Source organism: Triticum dicoccoides, chromosome 2A (assembly GCF_002162155.2).
Source record: "Triticum dicoccoides isolate Atlit2015 ecotype Zavitan chromosome 2A, WEW_v2.0, whole genome shotgun sequence".
NCBI classification, from domain to species: domain Eukaryota; kingdom Viridiplantae; phylum Streptophyta; class Magnoliopsida; order Poales; family Poaceae; genus Triticum; species Triticum dicoccoides.
In genome coordinates, this window is record NC_041382.1 from 616,664,481 (window position 1) to 616,671,904 (window position 7,424).

The 7,424-nt window shown below is 44.7% G+C and overlaps 1 protein-coding gene across 1 annotated transcript in view; it reads right to left on the reverse strand.

Annotated features, from left to right (window-relative positions):
- Positions 1–7,424, reverse strand: part of LOC119355757 (salutaridine reductase-like) — a 20,274-nt gene that overhangs the window by 5,992 nt on the left and 6,858 nt on the right. The window lies entirely within an intron of this gene.

Genomic DNA, 7,424 nt, shown 5'->3' on the forward strand with positions numbered 1-7,424 from the left:
GGCTCCGTCCTGGCCCCGCCGTGCCGCTGCTCCGGCCACGGTCGCCGTGCGCCCGCGCCGCAGTCCTGGGGGCTTCGCCCTGCGCCCAAAACCGCCCGATCGGGCGCACCCGATCCGTTAGGCCCCTATGGGCCTATGACAAGTGGGGCCTCAAGCCCCCAAAACAGAAAAAAAAATAGTAATAATAATAAAAATATAATTAAATTAATTAATTAATTAATTAATTAACTAAATTAATAATGTTTAATAAACCTAATTAAATAACTAACCTAACCAATCTGTTAATTAATCTGATTAACATGGTTAATTAGTTAACACACAATGACATGCGGGACCCACCTGTCAGGGTTGACTCGGTCAACCCTGTTGACTGATGATGTCAGCATGACATCATGCTGATGTCATAAAAGCATTTTCGAAATTAATTAAATAATTAATTAAATTCCTGAAATTAATAAAATCTTTTAAAAATCATATCTTTTAATCCGTAATCCGGATTAAAATATTTTCAACATGAAAGTTGCTCAGAACGACGGGACGATTTCGGATACGCAGTCCGTTCGTCCGCCACACCCCTCTAACCTATCGAACCCGCAACTTTTCCCCTCCCGCTCCTCTGCCCGAAAACACGAAACACCGGGAATACTTTCCCGGATGTTTTCCCCCCTTCACCGGTATCACCTACTACCGCGTTAGGGCACACCGAACACCGCGTATTGCCTTGTTATATTTTGTGATGCTTTGTTTGCTCTGTATTCATTATTTCTTCCCCCTCTTCTCTCCGGTAGACTACGAGACCGACGCTGCTGCTGACCAGTTCGACTACGGAGTTGACGACCCCTCTCTCTTGCCAGAGCAACCAGGCAAGCCCCCCCCCTTGATCACCAGATATCGCCTATTCTCCTCTATACTGCTTGCATTAGAGTAGTGTAGCATGTTACTGCTTTCGTTAATCCTATTCTGATGCATAGCCTGACATTGTCGCTACATCTGTTGATACATTACCTGCAATCCTAAATGCTTAGTATAGGATGCTAGTTTATCATCATTGGCCCTACATTCTTGTCAATCTGCCTTGCTATACTATCGGGCCGTGATCACTTGGGAGGTGATCACGGGTATATACTATACATACATACATACTATACAGATGGTGACTAAAGTCGGGTCAGCTCATTGAGTACCCGCAAGTGATTCTGACGAGGGGGCTGAAAGGACAGGTGGCTCCATCCCGGTAGAGGTGGGCCTGGGTTCCCGACGGCCCTCGACTGTTACTTTGTGGCGGAGCGACAGGGCAGGTTGAGACCACCTAGGAGACAGGTGGGCCTGGCCCTGTTCGGCATTCGCGGATACTTAACACGCTTAATGAGATCTTGGTATTTGATCTGAGTCTGGCTACGAGCCTATACGCACTAACCATCTACGTGGGAGTAGTTATGGGTATCCCGACGTCGTGGTATCAGCCGAAGCACTTCAGACGTCAGCGACGGAGCGGCGCGCGCCGAATTGGACTGGAACGCCACTAGGCTAGGTCTGCTTTCGGCCGCGTACGCAACGTGCAGGTGTGCTATGGGCGATGGGCCCAGACCCCTGTGCGCTTAGGGTTAGACCGGCGTGCTGGCCTCTCTGTTGTGCCTAGGTGGGGCTGCGACGTGTTGATCTTCCGAGGCCGGGCATGACCCAGGAAAGTGTGTCCGGCCAAATGGGATCAAGCGTGTTGGGTTATGTGGTGCACCCCTGCAGGGAAGTTAATCTATTCGAATAGCCGTGATCTTCGGTAACAGGACGACTTGGAGTTGTACCTTGACCTTATGACAACTAGAACCGGATACTTAATAAAACACACCCTTCCAAGTTCCACAGACAACCCGGTGATCGCTTTTCCGCAGGGCGACGAGGAGAGGATCGCCGGGTAGGATTATGCTATGCGATGCTACTGGAGATGCTGCTTGGAGATGCTACTTGGAGATGCTACTTGGAGGACTACAATCTACTCTCTTCTATATGCTGCAAGACGGAGGCTACCAGAAGCGTAGTCTTCGACAGGATTAGCTATCCCCCTCTTATTCTGGCATTCTGCAGTTCAGTCCACTGATATGGCCCTTTACACATATACCCATGCATATGTAGTGTAGTTCCTTGCTTGCGAGTACTTTGGATGAGTACTCACGGTTGCTTTCTCCCCCTTTTCTCCCCTTTCCCTTTCTTTCTGGTTGTCGCAACCAGATGCTGGAGTCCAGGAGCCAGACGCCACCGTCGACGACGACCCCTACTACACCGGAGGTGCCTACTACTACGTGCTGCCCGCTGACGACGACCTGGAGTAGTTTAGGAGGATCCCAGGCAGGAGGCCTGCGCCTCTTTCGATCTGTATCCCAGTTTGTGCTAGCCATCTTATGGCAACTTGTTTAACTTATGTCTGTACTCAGATATTGTTGCTTCCGCTGACTCGTCTATGATCGAGCACTTGTATTCGAGCCCTCGAGGCCCCTGGCTTGTATTATGATGCTTGTATGACTTATTTTATTTGTAGAGTTGTGTTGTGATATCTTCCCGTGAGTCCCTGATCTTGATCGTACACACTTGCGTGCATGATTAGTGTACGATTGAATCGGGGGCGTCACAAGTTGGTATCAGAGCCAACTGCCTGTAGGAATCCCCCTTCCACACTCCTTGGCCGAAGTCGAGTCTAGACATTGCAAAAACTTTTACTAACTTGGCTGTGTGCCTTACGGGCCCACGTCGCCATCGGGTGGTACTAGGATCTTTTACTCCTCGACCTTTACTCTGGGACTCTGACATCTCTTCTATTCGGGTTAAACAATTTTACTAACTCCGACTCTAGGTTCTCGCAATTACTTCCTCCCGGAGAGCCCCTTATTATGGACGATCGCTTGCTGCACCAGAAGTTTTCCGTAGATGCTATTTGATGTTTTACCGAGACACTTGTGTCCACCGCCCTTGCAAATTCACTACCACCGAGACATCCCTATGGATAGCTACTTATACTTGCCACCCATACCTTCATTCTCGATTACTCTTGTTAGTACAAGATATCCGAAACGGCTTCGCGCTATTCCGAGAATCCTTTGTGCTTGCTGCCTTGCAGTCTCTTTGCCACCTGAATACCCCTTCAAATAAATCCTCGCACTTGTCGAGTATCCGCTCATCCCCAGTTGTTCATGTGCTTCACAAAAGTCTTTAAAATAATATTCGATCTTCCTAAAATCCTCTGGAGCCTTTAGCTCTTGAAATTCTTGCTTGCTTGCATTATGGTTAATCCCATAAGTCTCGTAGTCTTAATGACATTCCTTGTCATTATCATTTTGAGTCTGTTGACTCAGTATGTTTACGAATACACGCAATCATCATTGATCCTTATAAATTATCTTTCCGGCTGAGCTGTCATTCTTTTAACTGGAATTGGTTCTCGACCAATCCAATTGTCGTTGATTGTACCTTAAGGCTATTCAACTTATCCATCTCTAATCAGAGCCTTGCTTCTGATCCCTCGATTTGGAAATCATAATTCCTTTGCATTTGACAATTGAGTTAGTCAGTTGTTTCTATAATCTGATCTCCTTGCATTCTTCTTCCTCTACTCGAGTACCGATGCTCACGTCAGACCCCTTGTGGACCACCAGATCCTTTGTTGGATTTTATCTGACAATGCCCTTCATATTCAATAACCTTGTGAGCTTTTCCTCTGATACATAATGCCTTTGGTAAATTGTATCCTCTACTTTCTCAACCATGCTCTGCCTTCGAGCTTGAGTTAATTACTTCTAAAGATTCTGGTATATGATTCTAAGATGCCACGATGGGTTGAACCTATGCCTTCCTTGATATGTGTGAACTCGAAAGTTTTCACGAGTTATATTCTTCGGGTGATTACCAGATAAAATTTCAACACTACGACTTCGTCGAAAATGAAAAGTGAATGAAAGGGTATGCATTGGAGAAGTGGGAGTCGACCTTGAACCTTGCGTTCATGCCCATGGACTCGGTGTAGATCTTATCATTAAAGCTTCTCTTAAATTAATTATTCCCTTGGTATAAGTTCTTATATCTGGGATCCGGCCTTTTGCAATCGTGGTTCTGACCATGTTCTCCTTTAAATATCATGTCCTGTGCAAGTTTAAGCACTTGTCTTTTATAGAGCAATACCCCAGTTCAACTTCTAGTTTGATCTGTCGTCGAGTATTACCACCTGGTATCTCGAGATTATCTTGGAACTGCATAATTTCTTATGAGTTCTTCATCAAGTACTACATACTCACCGATTACAATTTTTCATGGGCTCGGAGTTATTGAACACTCAAAGACACCGATAACTGAACCGAGTCCGCTCTACGGTTCAACAACTCTTCAGTAAGCTTCTATAAGTACGAGTTTGTACCTGACCACGCCATTCCTAGCCTGTTTGGCTATATCATTGTCGTGATTATTTTAACTGTGCTACCCGGTCCTTCCTCTCGGAGCACACTTATCGACGGTGGACTAACCTTACGTCGATCCTCATCGTCATATCATTTCGCCTTGAACAACAAGCTTGGTTTCGAGTTTGTGTCGTACCCTTGGTTCCAATAACCTTTCGCTTCATCATTACTTTGACTTGATGTCGTCGCCGATCGATTACATCTTCATGAACTCTCGCGACAAAGGTGTCGTGATCATCACCATTCTGAGCTCATCCAGGATATCAATTGAATTCATGATGAGAAATAACATCCTTGCCCTCGATGAATTGTATTATCGTCGGCCACTTTATTGCCTTCCCACCAACACAAGCTTGTTCATGCTTGGTGTTATACCTTGAGTTCCTTGCTACCCAGCAGTTGATCTTCCTTACCTCGGAAGTATTACCATCTCTTTTTGTCAAGAATGTGGTGGGAATTTCACCACCTCTTAAGAATGCTTGATATCAAAATGCTTCTTGCAATCTTCGTTCATTTCTTGGTCCCCGTGTTAATTCCAACAAGTGAACGATGTTGTTTGGATTCTTTCCTTCTAGCAACCCTAAATTTTTTTGAAGTTAATGGTCGAAAGTTCATTCTTAGGCTATTGACTATTGAATCACCATTCTGACGTTGGTTGTGCAACCCAACCCATATTTCGGGTGCACCTTTCAACCAATGTTTAATTGTGTATGTTTTCCTCAAGCATACATCATTATACCATTTGATCTGACAAATGTTATCTCTTTGTTCACATAATTGTGGAAATCCATCTTTTGTTAATCTCGATGAATTGTCGCTGATTCCACCAGCCACCTCCTCATCCTCTCATTGGTTTACCGATGAACTCTTGTTTCGGAACTGGCTTCCATGGTTCATCTCCCGAGAATCTTCGATGTCATCTCGTCAATTTGTATCGCACCTTTTCTCCTCAAGCATCGTGAGCTTGAGGTATCATGACACCAATCGGATCTGAATCTCGGTCAGATATGATGGTAGGGACAACTTTCCAAGAGTTATGATGTTGGTCCTTTGATGACCTGGTAACATGATGTCATGCCTAGCACCCCCCCCCCCCTGGGTGGAGGACCTATTGTTGTAGTATCCTTTTTAGCAAGTTTAGCCATTCTTCCATGAGGAAATTGTAAGACTTATTCTACAAGTTATTCCTGATGGATCCTTCGTGTTTCCAAAGTCTGATCTTCACCTGAAGACCATGTCAATGCTATCTCGAAGCATGTCAATGGTACTCCGATTTTCAACAGGAACATTTGAAGCACGATGCTAAATTTTGCTTATCATTTATCCTAACACCGTTGTATGGGTAATATCATGAGATTCCTTCCCCCTTACCTAAATGGTTTTCTACTTTATATCCTGTCATGGATATCATGCTCTGCTTGTCATTAGGAAGGATATACCCCTGAAATATGTGTTTAAACACATTTTCCTTTCCATTGTTCTGTTTAATCTGATGATCATATTTTTCCTTCCATTGGTTTGTTTAGACCTTTGCTATGATCTATATGATATAAGCAGTAATAATCCACTGCTTGTGCAAACACCCCGATGTACAACTCTGTCAGTAAGACCCTGTTGAAATTGTCGATAGCATTCCGGTCACCACCGATGGACGAGAACTTTGCCTATTGGTCCGCCTCGTTCAACGAGCAGGAAAATGGTTCTCTTCGTCCCTCGCCCCTGGTACCGACATTGTGCCGACATAACTGATAGGCTACCCTCTGACATGCCTTGCTATCATAATCGTGCAAGATGTCACCGCTCTTTTAACGTTTAACCCACATGGTGGGCCCATAACCCACAGTTCCACAGGATCAAAACCTGACTCTCCTATACACCCTATTGTCGAAGTTATTCCTCGCGCTTGGCTTCGTATTTAATTCACGGGCCACCTTCCTAATGCTCTATTCTGGTATCAGACGCAATACTTACTCTCGCTGCTCTGAAACCCTCTCTCACTCTGGGTCAGACTTCGAGCAACTATCTATCCACTTGGAACCTCTTATTGTACCTTCGTACCTTACTCTTGATGTATTCGATATGTTCGACTCAAGAGATAATCTTATGCTCATTCATGGGTTAACCCCCAGATTGTTTCCCTCATAAGCATTCTGTCGTAGCCGAGCTGCCCCCTTACCTATTCGTAAGTACGTTGGAGTTCCCGAGAAAAGAACGACATCACCATGATGACCTGAAGCAGAGAAGTGAAGACAACCATGTAATGGATCGACCTCCTCGAGAAGAGTAGCCAAGACCAACAAGACCCGTTAGAATTTCGCAACCTAATCCCTTCCCCACACTTCCCCTCTTAAATCTCGGGACGAGATTTCTTGTAGTGGAGGAGAATTGTGACGCCCGGGTAATTAAGCTACAGTGATCCTCTGCTAATGGTGCCACGTCACCTCGTTTATAGTTGCTAATCTCGAGTTAGTTCGAAACCGATTCAAATTCAAATTCAAAAATAGGCAAACAATAAAAGTTTTCAAATAATAAAACTAAAATGTTCGAAGGTTGACCAATAAATCCTAAGTAATTATGGTGGTGAAACCACATTTTTATAATATGATTAGATGCACTAAATAAACTAAAACAACGATAAAACAATTATCTAAAATGATTTTAAAATAATAAGCACATGCAAAACACTTTATTTAAGGTGCCAGAATATTTGGGGCTGTGACCTATTTAATAACACCAAATTAGTTGTCGCTTTTAAATTTTATAAAACTAAAATAAAAGAAAACTGAAAAGAAATAGAATAAAAAAAAAAGAAGAAAAGGAAACAAAAAAAAGGGAAAGAACCCCCCCTCCCACTGGGCCACAGCCCAGCTGGCCTCTGGGCCAACCAGGCCGGCCCAGCCGGTGCCTATAGCCCCCTGGGGCGACCGAAACCCTAACCCGTAACCCCCCACTCGCCCCCCACTACTCTCTCCTTTCCCCCCCCGA